The sequence below is a fragment of the Emydura macquarii genome, unplaced genomic scaffold (assembly GCF_026122565.2).
Source record: "Emydura macquarii macquarii isolate MOO-44397 ecotype Brisbane River unplaced genomic scaffold, CSIRO-AGI_Emac_v2 contig_1070, whole genome shotgun sequence".
Lineage (NCBI taxonomy): Eukaryota > Metazoa > Chordata > Testudines > Chelidae > Emydura > Emydura macquarii.
The window spans coordinates 1,394,094-1,408,332 of record NW_027131207.1 but is presented as its reverse complement, the minus strand read 5'-3'; positions in this window follow the sequence as shown (position 1 = coordinate 1,408,332).

The window sequence follows — 14,239 nt, the reverse complement described above, 5'->3', positions numbered from 1 at the left end:
CACCAGTGTATCTCACTGAGGCCTTTTAGCAACACAGAAGGAAAGGAAATAAAGAACCTATATTTTTAGAAGCAACCTCCCTAAAGGTCACTTCAGTGTTGATGACCACAAATGAGTAGTTGGTACAATTTTACAGTTCGTAGAAACACCCAGCTCCTCAAAATCCTTTTGCAGATCATGCACTGTTTGAGTGGACAAAAGCAGATGGGTGGTACAACAAAGCAAAATTCCCATTGACTTCAATGGAAGCAAGATTAGGGCCATTAAGTGAACTAAACTGTTCTTTATATATATACTCATTAGACAAAAAAAAAAAACCTTGGTGAGGCAAAATCATTAACTGAATACATATCTAGTCTTAAGAAAATGCAATTAAATACACTTTCAAACAAAATAGTTGAAACCCAGTTCCTCTTTTACTTCCACTTAAAGACCTGACTTCTGGGTCATGTGTTTTTCCTTCAGGAGCTAAAGGCATCACCTAACACCTTGAGCAGGATAAGCCAGCAACTTCCTGCTCCACAATGGCCGTTAGGGATCTCATCAGCTTTTGCATTAGAAGCACAGACCCTGAACTCAGGTTTGGGAAGTAAAAAAGCCTGACAAATTCCCAGTGGAAATGGATCACATTTCAGGGTGAGAGATTCGGGATCTCAAACTGCGTATTTTTTTAAAAGCATTTTCACTTCATTAAATTAAGTCAAATGTATCCTGTGGTCACTAAAATATTTTCTAGAGAACAAGGAGTAGCCAGTGCAATTGTATTGTACTGTATTGGCCCAATACCTGCTTTCATTACTCACATGATTATTTCTATCAGTGTCAGGGGGATTACCTGTGTGAGTAAAGGTGGGATCCATAAAGGTACTTAGGAGCCTAAGCCCTGTTTTTAGGCACAACTGTGATCTACAAACTCCCATTTGGCTGCCGCCTAACCCTATAGGCGCCTAAACCTACTCAAGCACTTAAGTTTTTGCAGTAACAGTTCCCTAGGCACCTATGGTTCTGTCTCTGGGCAGGTGCACTGCTGATTCACTCTAAATATCCAGGCACCTATTCCCACCTAAGCCCCAGGCCAAGCTACAAACCTGGGGGAAGTTAGGTGCTCCGCTGCCTAAATCATCTGTGGAGGCCAATCCTGCAGGTTTGTTCAGAGACCACTTAAGTCCCCCTTATAATCATTAGCCCTGTGGTTAGGGTGCTCACCGGGATGTGAGAGATCCCCACTTCAAGTACCCCCTGCAATTGATGAAGAGAAATGAATTGGGCCGGGATTTGCTACTTCTCAAGTGAGTACCCTAACAACGAGGCTATAGAATCATTCGACCCTTTTCACTGGCCCAGTGAATATTATTTAAGTAAAGTGGAACAACTTTAATAGGTGAGACTGAGGGAGACCCACGTCAGAATCAATATTCCATATCCCTCTGGCCTACGCTTAACAGTGCTACCAATGTGGCACCTGCCTGCCATTACCAACCGCTATATCTATGGATTAGACTAGCAGAAAGGCTAGACACCATGTAGAGCCTTCCTCCCCCTACAACCAAATCAGTTTACTACCAGTATTTTGTCAGCTTCAACTTTGCCTTGTAAATATGACAGAAGTCATAAATAAATGTGACATTTTCTCACGTAGAATAGGCCAGAAATATACAAGCTAGACATGTGCTAGAAACAGAGTTCAGGGGTCTACAGCAAGGATATTTTTGCAACCAGTGCTGGGCCTGATTGTGCAACGTGTTGTACCCTCACTTCCTATTAACTTTGATAAGAGCTAGTCATGCTCACCAGTGGGCCCATTCACAAAATGGAGCTTTCCTGTGCAGGGAATGCTCTCTGTCAAACTGCATCTGACTCAGCATTTGCAGATGGGGTTTTATAATGTGGCATCAAACACTCTCTCATTAATTCTGACTCTATTTTGCAGCCCTTTGCACCCAGGCTGAAAAGACTTCCAGGCCCACATTTTTACAGTTCTGTGACCTGATGAACTTGTTGGCAGTCAACAAACTGGCTTTCAGTGAAATGCTCAGATGGGGGCCGGGGGGGGAGGGGGAGCAACTTGCTGGGTGGTTGGTTAATTGCCCTTTGTTGATATTATTGTTTATTTAAAAATTGACAGTAAAATATCCAAACTACTCTAATGATAAACTCACAGCTTTAGTTCTTCAGGACATCAAGTAGGACCCAGTACTGCAAACCTATAGCTCGGGGGAAGGTCATCTCCTCGAATGTTATCCTGTGGAGATTCCCCTATGTTGGACCTACCCCATGCAAAATAGATCATAGGGCCCACCCCCAAACCTCAGAATAATACCCCAAAATAATTCTAAATGGCCAAGATGGTTATAATGAGCAATAGCCTTTCCCCTCTAAGTCCAGTCCAGGTTGCCAGAGAAGAAATGTTGTCACCGGACAGTGTTTGATGGCTTATGTGAAGCATCATAAAAACTAGCATCTCAATTAGCATTTTTAATTTCAGCCTTAGTAGTGAGGGTAAGTATTCTATGACTGTCCTTTACTCCTTGGTCTTTGCCTGTTAGGTGCCCAGTGGGCCCTTTACAGGATGTCTACACCGCAATTAGACAGCCGCGGCAGGCCCCTGACAGCTGATTCTGGTTCATGGGGCTCAGGCAGCAGGGCTGTTTAATGGCAGGATAGACATCCAGGGTAGGGCAGCAGCCTGAGCTCTGGAACGCTCCCACCTCATAGGGTTCTAGAGTTTTGGCTCTAGCCCAAGCCTGGGTCTCTATATTGCAATTAAACAGCCCTGCAGCCCGAGCTCCCTGAGCCCAAATCAGCTGGCCTGGGCCTGCCGCGGGTGTCTAATTGCAGTGTAGACATACCCTTAGACTGTGGTGATCCACAGCTCCCTGTGTTTTAGTCCAGCAACCCAGTCATCACGTCCACTCCACTTTTACCTCTCTCTGAGATGAAGACAAACAGCAAAACTTTCTCTGAAATAGACTCTATGTGATTATTACCCCTGACCGGTTAAGAACAACCCACATGCTATTATTTTGGTTACCCTTCTCACCCACCCCAATCCACTTGTCTGTCTCTCCCACCTGCTCTGTCTTGTCTTTTAGATTATAAGTGCTTCAGAGCTGAGTCTCTCATTTACTATATGTTTGTGCAGCACCTAGCATGAAGGAGCCCCCACCTGGTCGGCCCCTAGGCACCATTGCAATATAAATGTTAAATAATAAACGTAAAGCATAAGCGTCAGATCAATAAAATATAACAACAGATTTCAGCAACAATAGAGAAACCTACAGCAAATAAAAACTGTCTAACTACCCAACTAGCTTGGCTAATTAGTTGTGTAATAACAAAAATCTGGATAATAGAAAAGAAATATTAGGTAAGAAATTAGAATCTTGCATTTAAGGGCACAACCCTGTTCCATCAAAGTCAGTGGCAAAGCTTCCACTGAGTCCAAGGGGAAAATATTCAGCCCTCGTTACTCTCTCTCACTCTGTACCATCACCATGGCCTCCTAGGGTCTGTCTACTTTGCAATCAGACATGTGACTGCAGCTTGGCTAGGCATACCACGGCTAACGTTAATGTCGCTAGCGTGGCTAAGAATAGCAGAGCAGATTCAGCAGCACAGGCTTCAGCGAGAGCTGTAGAAACCCATTTGGAACGCTGACTGCATACTCGCATTGTTAGCTCACATTGCAGTCCCCCCCTTCAAGTGTCTTCATGGCAATTTTTAGTGAGCTAGCTAGACTAAAGCTAGTGCAGGAATTCCTACCCGAATGGCAACCCTACCTCTGAGTGAAGTGTAAATGTACCCTTCGTGTTGTGCTGCTGTATGACATCCTCCTCCGTGAATGCATTTCCTCTCATTTTAGCTAAACCACTTACCATTAACTCTCCTTTTGAAGTGGTCAGAATGTAAAGCTATAATGTAGCACACGAGGCAGAGTGAATTTTGATAAAAAGACATTTTCCCTTGATAATACAAGTTATCATTATCATTTAATATTCATTGCAATAGCACCCAGAGGCCTTCACCAGGTCAAGCTCCATTGTGCTAGGTGTTGCACTAATACATAATAAATAACAGTCCCTGTCTCGAAGAGCTTCCAGTCTCAGTATTTTTCTTTTGCCTTGTCTCTATCAAACACAAAGAATGAGGACTTACTTCAACCACTGTCTGTCCCCTTCTACACCATGATCCTGCAAAAACTTAGGTTAGAGTTATGCACATAAATAACTCAATGGGATTGAACATGTGCATAAGTTAAGTAAGTGCCTTCTGTTGTCCATTTGCCATGTTTATCTTTATTGTTCTTAGAGCCTTGTCTAACCAAGGCAAATTTCCTACAGCTTTCCCATTGCTGCTGATACTGATATGGCTGTATTGTAATTAGCAATTTTGGTAGCTACAGACAAGGCACAAATGAACAATGTGGTGATTAGCTTTGCTTTGAAAAAGTCTAATACCCTTAACATAGTGTTAAAACCAACTAGTCTATATTAGGGTTCCAGATATTACTAACACCGCGGCTGTTGAACCACTATCACCACCAGTGAGAATTTACTAGGTAATCTCTCTAGCAGAGACAAGGCCATGTATTGTATAGTTTTGCTGAAGAGAACGTATGACTTCTTCATAATAGCAACATACAAAGACACCTTTAAAAGCACTTCACATTGGTCTCTTCGACAATGCCCATCTGTCTTAGATGACTAGTGCTTAGGTCAGTTATACAGCATCTTAAAATCCTAACTGGTTCCTTATTATATCTAATATCAAAATGAATACATGCAAATAAAAATATGAATAATTTTCATAACCAGTACTAAAAGACCGTACAAACTGAACTATCCCTTTGCTAGTAGAAATGGTCCCTTCAGTTAAGGGCAAAGGGTTAGTGGGAAGGCTGGCACCTGTTCTTCTGATAAATAAGAAGGCTTCAGTTTCCAAAGTGGCCATCATAGCTTTCACTAGTATGACAAAATCAACTTACTTTTTTTGTGTGCTTTCCCCTGTTGTTTGTGGACTTTGTTTAAATGGGACTGACCCCTCCTCTGACTTGCATATTCTTTTAACCACTACTTCCTTATTTCTCATCCCTTCTGTTTAACTCTTTGGTATGCAGTTTCACAGGCTCTGGGATTAGGACTTTGACTCTCATTTTTCTTCCCTGGCTTTGGTCTATGAATAGATTATTTGTACTTCTCCACAATTAATGGGTGCGTGGGGACTGTGCTACTTTTTTCAGCTGGTTTAATAGCAGACAGGAAGTAGGAGTGTGAAAACTTGATAAAAATAGTTTGGTGGGAAAGGGAGTTTGTCTAGCTTTTATCCAGAAGTCACCTTACATTCTCCTTCAGGAGGGGACCTTTTGCTGATCTTTCCTTTTTTAATATTGGACAATAACCCCATATCAGAGGAAGTATTACAGATTTATCACCACATGCCTTTAACGGTGACTTGATTCTCCACTTATTCCTTGTGCAGCCACATACAGTTTTGTTCCTATATGAATTTATGGTGTGGGTAATGACAGGAAGTTGCAAGAGACAGCAGAAGTGTTATGTTGGGGCTGGTGGATGTGCACAGCTCTTGCTCTGTTTGCCTTCTGTACATCTAATTCTGTTTAGCAGATGATGCCTAAGGCTCACAGTTGTCTTACTGATCCATCCTACATTATGATTCTATGGGTCTGATTTTCATTTTTAGCACGGCCCCTTTATGCTCATCCAGCAGCATAAATAGGCCCTAAAAAGATAGAAAGAGCCCCCTGGGAATACTCCTGGTGCAGGTTGTCTCCCTAGCTCGTGTAAGGGCTTTATACTTGCCCTGATCCCATAGGCATAGGGAATATGTCAGGGTAGGGAGAGGGTAGGCAGTGTTTCATTTGTAATGAAAAAGCTGCTGGGGCTCAAGCAATTAGGTGCTGGGCTCAAGTAATTTTTTTAACGTTTATAACTGATGCATCAAGCCCAGAGGTGCCAGGGTTATAACTGCCAAACCTAGAGGTGCCTAAGCTCAGCCCTGGCACAAATTAAGCACTGGGGCAAATCAGGGATGGAGCAGGGACATTATCACAATGCACTGTACTACCGTTATTCTCCACTCCCCATCTGGCTGCTCTAAATTACATGATAGGCTGGGCAAGTCTCTACAGGCCTAAAAATATGAGAAATGCAAATCACCTTCTCCACCTCCCTTCCTTCCTCCAAAGCTTAGGGTCAGGAGAACTGAGACCTCTGATTCTCAGTAAAGAGCACTATCCTGCTCTTCTGTGACTTCTCCCATTATGGGCAAAACTCTGTTCAGTCTTGCAGAAGTGCAGTAGGGATGAGGAGAAAGAGAGGAATCAGGCAGAGTTCCTCCCCAGTCCACCTCCTCCGTGTACCTGTCAGGCCGGCTAGCCAGCCGTGAGCGTTTGGCAGCGGATGCAGCCAAAATGCTTGAGGCACCATTGTCTGGAAGGATTGGTCAGCGGGCTTCAGGAGAAGAGACTGAGACAAAGCAGTTACAGAGAAGGCCAGTCAATTTAACAGATTAAGTTACAATGAATAAAACTGGGCAAACAACCCATGAAGGGGTCAGTGAGTGAAACAGGAAACAGCTCAACAAGTGCCATTCTGACTGCATGTGCTGCAAAGAAAATATAAAGTGTTTCTTCAGCACAAAGGGCGGGAGTCCTAAAGGTGCAGTGCCCTTGCAAAGACAGGCTCATTGGCTCCTATTGTGCCTCCAAGATCCAGCTGCCAAGAGGGACCTTTATGTGTAGATCTACCTCACCTCATGTGGAAGGGTGAGGCACAGCTGCTTCCAGGGCCCCAACCTCGCCTTCCTGGGACCCCTGAGGTTCACACAGGAGTTGTGGGGGGGGGCAGTCCATGGAAGGGGGCACAACCACACAGAGTTGCCCAGGAAACGGTAATGCGGTCCAAGTCTTTTCCACGGCTCCACTACACATAATGTTGCCTCTGCTTTAATGGGATGTGGTGGCATCTCCTTCTGGGGAAGCCTCATAGCACAGTTCTAATGAAGTCATACTGCCAGAAGGAAATTTCTGGGCCCCAGAGCCAGTGCAGAGGCACAGGGCCTCTATCCAATGGCCTTCGCCTCTTGTACATCCCCCAGGGTCCTTCGTGCTTGGAGGCAAACCTGACAGCTGATTCCTTGGATGTTCCCTCCTAGAAATGTTTGGAGTGAAACTCTATGAACTCCTGGTGGAGTTTTCCCTCTCTTCAACCCTGTACACAAGGTTTTACCATGACTCATAGACTTTAAGGCCAGAAGAGACCATTGTGGTCATCTAGTCTGACCTCCTGCAAATCACAGGCCACAGAACCTCACCCACCCACTCCATAACCTCTGGCTGAGTTACTGAAGTATTCAAATCTTGAGATATGTTAATCAAGCCTATAACTATTATTTATGATTGCAGGCATGTGTAGATGTAATAGCTGCTATCTTGGCTGACATCAAGGACAGAACTGGAGATCTCCAGAACAAAAAGTGTAAGTCTTGGCAGCTTGAGATAAAGATTCAACAACTGTAGGTGGGAGCTGTGACAGACTCATACACAGAGGGGACAAAGATAACCCCGTGGGTTAAAGAAGTATTCCAAGATTTGTCTCCAAGTGGGTGTTTAGCATGGGCTTTCTGTAGGAAGGTGCATTCTAACCAAACTAACAGTCTCGAAAAATGTTGGTGGCTTTCTGTGCTACTTCTGTGATTGAGCGAACCCTGCCCACAATCACTTTATACACCCAAGTTTCCAAAGAACCTCTTTCAAATAACCAAAACCTGCTCTTTTCAGTTGAACTTGTGTGATGTGAGGTTATGTGGCTTTTTGAAATTGCTGTGATGAGTTGTAAATTAATCTATTAAATCAAAAATCCCCACCCAGTGTACAACGAGAACAGAAACTGGGTTGCTTTATGTTGTGTAACATTAAGCACTTGATGCAAGCCTACAGAAATGCTGCCAGAAAATCTCACTGTATCATGAAGTTTCTTGAATACAAACAAACCTGAGAGGAAAATATTTTGGGAAATGATTGCAAAGATTACCCCTTTTCTTTCTCTTCCGAAGTGATTTATTACAATCTGGGCAGTTGAGAACCCCTTTCCAATGCCACATGGAAAGCAAGATTTTCTAAAGTGACTTGTGAGCTTGGGTATCTCGGTTTTTGGGTTGCCAACTTGAGTTGCCTTGAAGAGGCCTAATTTTCAGAAAATACCTGAAAAGCAGTCCCCTTAATGTGTCTCAAGTAGGGCATCCAGAAAACATGGCACCCAAAATCACTAGTCATGTTGGAAAACCTTGCCCCTAACTTTTGAATTATTTCCTTGGCCTTGTTTCATCCTGGTTGTCTCATGGAGTTACTAAATGTATTTCCCGGGCCTGCAAAAGTTATGTTGCCGGAGAGTAGCCTTAGGCTCTGTCCTGCAAAACCATCACACATGCTCAGTTAGACAAGTTAGCAGCCCCACTGAAGACAGCAGGACTATTGAAATGCTTAAAGTTATGCATATATGTTAGGGTTTGAAGCATGAGGTTTTGGTTCTCCAGAGGGCTTTACAAGAGCACATTCCCCTGCTGTATTGTCCACCATACTTCCCCAGCCCACTGTTGCCTACTTTGGGAGTTGGTGGTGCTCCTAGCACTCCTGGAAGAAGATGGCATAAACAAAAGTGAAACTAGTCAATTATTTTTACAATTTAAGAGTGGGTTTTAAACCCTGGATACATAATTGTCTCTCTACCGAGGACAAATTTAAATGACTAGTGGATTGCCCAGAACTCACAGAACAGAATCAGCTTCTGAAGCTAAGGAGCTAATGTGTTACAGCGAAAGGCTTCATCTTCTGATAAGCAATAAATGCTCCTGGGCCAAATCAGATTAGTAATACAGGCTTCTTATCCAGGCAGCTGTTGGCAATTTCCAAACTCTTACTGTTCTTTTTATAATAATAATACTTAACACTTCTATAGTGATGTACACATCCAAAGCAAAAGACAAGCATTGACTAATTAATCCTCACATACCTCTGCAAGGTAAGAAAACAAATGTTGTCGTCCCCAGGTTTTAGATATGGAAACTGAATCAGAGAGAAGTGACTTGCCAAAAATCACACAGCAAGACCGTGGCAGAGCCAGTATTAAAAGTGAGGATTATCAGAGTGCCAATGGCATACACAGTCCTACAGTGCCAGGGAGCCAGCTGCTGCAGGGTCAGTCTTCTACCAACACACAGGAAAAAACTGATTCTAGAAGGGGCTGGCTAATTGATTGCATTTCCTGATTGGTGGAGGGATAAACTCTGCAGCGGCCGGAGCTTGATGCTACTTAATGAGTTTCAAGACTGCAGTGTGCTTAGGGTGACTATTCTCCATCCTTAATTCCCCTGATCCCTGTTTTGATTGTATTTCTGGCTCACTTACTGGCAATGGCATTTGGTGTTTGATCCCTGACTGATCCTTGGCTTTCCTCTTTACTATGCCCCTGCAAGTCCCATGGTCCTGACTCTTGAATCCAAGTTGGCTCTGCACTAACCTTTGGGCATGGCCAACCCTGTGGCTCTAACCTTTAGGCATGACCACCCTCATCCCAGCTGTGTCCTTGACATCCATCGAGACCATACTAGCTCTCAACTGATTCCTGGCTCTTCCAATTGACCGACACTGCTGGTATGATATGGTTTTGGTGAGGGATATTTCCACAGAAAGCTGTGGGAAGGCCTGCAATGATTTCACCTCATTCCTGACCATGTCTTTAGAACAAACAATAATGAAGAGATCCAGCCAGGGTGTTCGCCTGGGCCCAGTGCATGCTGGGACAGGACATGGAAAGTTTTGATTAGTGCTTCATAGATGCCCATGCGCTGTAGGCATGTTCAACAAGATGGCTAGTTTGTTTAATGCTTAGTCATCATACATGAATTATTCAGCCTCCACAGCAACTGCTTGCATGCACAAAGTTGTCTGCTAACATCACTGCTACTCTCCTGGATATACATGAGGAAAAAAGGAGGGAAACATGGTGGGTTTTTTTATTTGTTTTTGTTTTGCCTTTGCACAGGGGATGGAAGCCGCTGTCCTCAATTAAATGTAGTTGTTGAGGGTGCCAATTCAAAGAAAGCTCTAATCATAATTAGCTAACCAGTTTTTACCTTCCGCTTCCCTCAAATGATTAAATTTAGTATGGCAAATCAAGAGTTAGACAGACATGGGATAAGATCCTGCTCTCAATGGTGCTAGTGTTCGTTTATTATTTTGCTCTTAATAATTTACTAACAGTGAAGGCAGCCAGTTTGCACATGATGTGACCTAAAAATAGAAGACTAGAATAAACACAAGTTCACAGAGCAAAGAGTGGTTGGGTTGTCTTGTGATTCACGTGGCCATTAAAAAATATTTCCTGTTGTGATGGTATACGTTCTTTTTTAAAAAAAATACATTTTGGCTGATGAGTTTCTATGTGTCTTCTTTTTTCCAGTGATCATTGATAGAGGAGAATAATTTGAGACTGCATTATAGTGCAACTGGTAAATAAGCATATTTTTGTGTGGTGTCATCATCCATATATTGGTATAATAGAATAAATTTATTATAATCAATTTTAGTGTCAAAGTAAGCAATGCATGTATGATAGGTTATGGTGTAGTATAGCGGTAACATCTGTAGAGAAGGTATGGGAGTGGTGGAGAAGTTGAAGTGAGCAAACCACATTTGCATTTTGTTTTTGATATTTTTTTAAAGAGTTTCGCAGAAGTGAAAGAGGAAGAAAGAGGGACCAGGACTAAGCAACAAGTACTAACATGTAAAAACAATCTTTCCCCTTATCGTATGAGGAGAAGCTTTTTATCATTGCACTTTATCTTTAGTATCTAAGATGTCTGAATATTCTGTCTTTGCTCACCTGCACTGCTGGCAAGAGGGTTCTAGAAAAGATTTTAACAAACAACATGTCCATCCTAGATACTTCCACAAAAATAGAATTTATAACATTATCTTAAAAAAAAGATTTTTTAAGCCTGAAATTCTTCTTTTCTATGAGCAGGGGATGTGTGTTTGAGAGAGAGAGATTGAAAGAGAGAGAGAAGAATATTCTAAATTTGCTTTCCTGAAACTCACATTGACTATTTGTTTTCTTTTAGAGACTATGATTGGTTGAGATTATCAAAGCAGTGCAGTGGATTTAGCCATATTTTCCATTAAACTTAATCCCCTGCATTGCTTCGATAAAGTCAACCATTATAACTATTTTCTTACTTTGGGGATGTAGGAATTATATAATTTCTAGCACTGGACAGACTGGTTAGCCCATATCTTTGTTATTTTAGCAGTCACAAATAATGACACTAGGATAGCTGTGAAAATTTCAAAATGCTGCCTCATTCCTTCCTCTCCATTAGCAAAATCCTAATATGAGTGGTCTCTCACATTTGTTTGTATCTGATGTCATGATTATTGATTCTTCTTTTGCTAACCCTAGGAGCTATTTGCTTTTTCAATAACTTGCCACCAAAGAAGGGTTCTGTCAATTCTTTACCACACAGGATAGTAAATCTTGAACCTTCTTACTCCCTTCAATGCAGAATTCCTTTTGGTTGTCAGATTAAATAGCAAAAATCTCTTCTGATTCAAACACACACAAACTTTAGATAGCAGATAAACTGTCTGCTTCATTCTAGTAGCGAATACTTTTACTAAATAAAGACTAGTTCAAGAGTTTAAAATTGAAAAAACAATGTTTTCAGAAAGAACACTCTTTTCCTTATGCTTCACCTACTGTATGATAGAAATATGATCTAGCTCTGGTCTCATCAAAATTTCCATTGGCTATAAATGAAGTAAGAGTGGGCCGTAAAATAGAAAAGAGAATTACATAATAGGAAAGATAAAACCCCCAAAGAAAGAAAATAGAGACTCACTGAACACTGCTGATTTTCTGAATCCATTCGCAGTAGCTAGACACAAGAGTAGGATTTTCAAAAGTGCTAAGCACTGGGCTACGCTCTGTTCCCATTGAAGCCAAGGACAGATGCTAGCTTTTGAAAAATGGCTAGATGGTTGCATCAGATTCCTGGTTGCAAGGTAACCATTGTCTTTGAAACAAGCCCCTGACAATGAAGAGACTTCCACAGCAAAGTCTTCAGTAAACTCTAGGAGGCAGGGAGAGAGAAGAACTCAAACCATTTATGTAGAGGAGGCCTCAGGAAGAACTAGAATTCAACCTTTTGATGTTCTTAGAGATCTTCAGTGTATTATTTTACATCGACTTCTTCTTACTTTGCACAAGGTTCAGGGCAACAGTGAATCATCTTATTAGAGTATTAATTAAAGGCTCCCTTTAAACTGGGATACAACAATCATTGCAACTCCTCTTTGGAGAGCAGGGGAGAGGACATTTTAAAAAGAAAAGAATTCTCCGAAGGATATTGGAACCTGCACCATCATCATTATGACCCTTTCAGTACTTTCTCAGGACCTGATTCAGTATCAGATACATCTAACACATTTTCCACTCCCACAGAAGTCATTCTGAGGTCTCTGTGGCCTTGTGTTGATGTCTGTAATTAGAAAATTGGACGCATTTTTAAAGACTCATTTTGTGTTTCTTTAAGTTAATTGTCACTTTAAAATAAAAGTAGTCGACCGCTACAGCAGAATTCAACCTGGGAAAGGAGGGTGGGGACCACAGATTGTATCTGTGAGCAGCTGGGTATACTGTAGCAAACTAAAAATTTGGGTTTGCTCTTCATAACCAGATTAATGCCGGAGAATTCTTTTGTTTGCTACCTTGTCAGCTGCAACAAAAAATAAAAAAAGTGAGAAAACTAACTATTTTTTAAATAAAGAGATAAATTAATAACACTCTTCGAGTCACAGCATCTAACATTTAAAGCCCCTCTTTTTAACTTTCCCAGGATTGCAAACAAATTGTGCAAGGCCAGATCCTGAGGTTTATGCTCAGTTTTTACTCAGACCTTGATCAGGAAAACTACCCTCAAAGTCAATGGAAGTTTGCTTGACTAAACACTTAGCAAGCATGTTGGACCTTTGCATTTGGTTCATTGAATTTAAGGGATCTGTTTTTACTCTTCTAATTTAATACTTATAAATGCACACACTTGATTTTACATTGAGTGTTGTAACCTGGGCATATGCACTCACAGTATAGTGCTAGATGGCTACACATTATGATTCTCTTGGCTGTGTAAGGTTTTTTAGTTAACTGTACAGATCAGAGGGTCTATTTTGCTGAAAATGTCTGCAAATAATTCCCATTTGTTCTGACTTATGTGCATGTATGAAAGGTGGGATTTATGCAAATAAAGCACAGTCTTGCAAACAAACCCACGAAAGAAGAAGAAAGGATTAGTAATTACTTAAATGCTGTACTCCTATTTTTAGTCATAATGTGACCCACAAAACTCCCATTTGGCTGCTGCCTAAACTCACTCAGCACCTAAGTTTTTACAGTAAAAGTTCCTTAGGCACCTATGTTTCTGCCTATGAAAATGTAAAGTTCTGTCTAACTCTAGGCATCTGGGTGTCTATCGCCCACCTCAGCCTCAGAGCAATCCATGTACCAGGGATCCACATATTAGGTACTCCTCCACCTAAATCACATGGGATGCCTGATCCAGTAGGCACGGCCAAAGGCCCACCTAACTCTACACAAAATAGTTGGAAAGGGTGAGGTGGAAGAGGGACTCTATTATAGCTTTTTAGCTTAGTGGCCAAGTCATTCACCCCAGTTCAAGTCTACCCTCTACCTGATGAGTAGAAGGGATTTGAACAGCAATCTACCACCACCTCTTGGGAAAGTGCTCTCTCTGCTGGTGTATGGAATATTCTGATGGAGGGAGGTGCCCTCAATCATGCCTATTCAAGTTGTTCCACTTTAATTAAATAATTATATATTAATTGAGAGAGAGAAAATGTTAGAATGACTCTATAGCTTGGTGAGAGGTAGCAGGTCCCTGTTCATAGCCCTTCTCTCACCAGGCAGAAGGGGGGACTTAAATCATTTTGTCTCCCACATCTGAGGGGAGAACCCTGACAACTGGGTTAAAGTTTATAAGGGAGTTTCTCTGCCTCCCCCCCCGGCTGTTTAGTGGGGATTTAGGCACCTTCTGAGCACACCAACGGGACTGGGCTCCAAATGTGACTTAGGCTGCCAAATGCCTGTCTTCCCCTAGCCTGTGAATCACAAGCAGAGATAGGCGCCTCCCAGCAGCCTACAGTTAG